Source organism: Mustela erminea, chromosome 4 (genome assembly GCF_009829155.1).
Source record: "Mustela erminea isolate mMusErm1 chromosome 4, mMusErm1.Pri, whole genome shotgun sequence".
Classification (NCBI taxonomy): Eukaryota; Metazoa; Chordata; class Mammalia; order Carnivora; family Mustelidae; genus Mustela; species Mustela erminea.
The window spans coordinates 137744871-137745709 of NC_045617.1; positions in this window are offsets into that span (position 1 = coordinate 137744871).

The window sequence follows — 839 nt, forward strand, 5'->3', positions numbered from 1 at the left end:
TTTAAATTTAGGAATTAAAAAAAAAAATAGAAGTTAAATTATGCCCTGCCCATTTTGTATGCCAAGTGGGGCTGTGTGGTAATGTATTCTTAAGAGTGGTCAAAGCTTGATTTAATGAAAACATTCACTTACCTGGAACAATCACACAACAAGCGTTTTTAATCAGCCAGCAGCTTATTGGATTTGCACCATATTAACATTTTCCTTTTAAACCGAGATGGTGAGAATTTGATAAGAGAGAAGAACATGCTGAGACTTAGGTCATTTCAGATCTTAGTTTTCCCATGAAGTTCAGTGCTTTAGGTAAGAAAGTTTTTGTTTTTTGTTTTTGCAAGTGTTCAGACCCATTTACCTCAGATCAGTGGTCTGACCAAGACACCTGTGTCTGAGCATCTTTGGTGTGTCAATATCAAACTGGAAGTGAAGGAAGTAGAGAAATGACGAGTGGGACAGAGTGGAGGGTCAAGGTTGAGCTCTGTGAAGTTCTAATTTCGCGGTAGAGGAGCCGACAAAGGGACTGCATTGGTGCAGCCCAAGCCCTGAGAAAGAGAGCAGCAGCCACTGGAGGACTGTGTGCTCACAGGGGCCAAGAGCTAGGAGGTGGAATTAGCATGACTAGACGAACACAGATGGAAGCAGATGAAGATTATTTTATTGAAAAAAGGCTTGTTAAGCTTTTCTCATGAAGAAAAAGTTCAGAGAATCACGTAATTATCACTGGTACACTCACCTCTGAGAGTCGGTCACTTAACCTTTTGCCATATTTGTTTTTTCTCTCCCCCCCAAAAATAAGAGACTTTCTCTAATTTGACTAAAATATCATTATTGCATCTAAGACA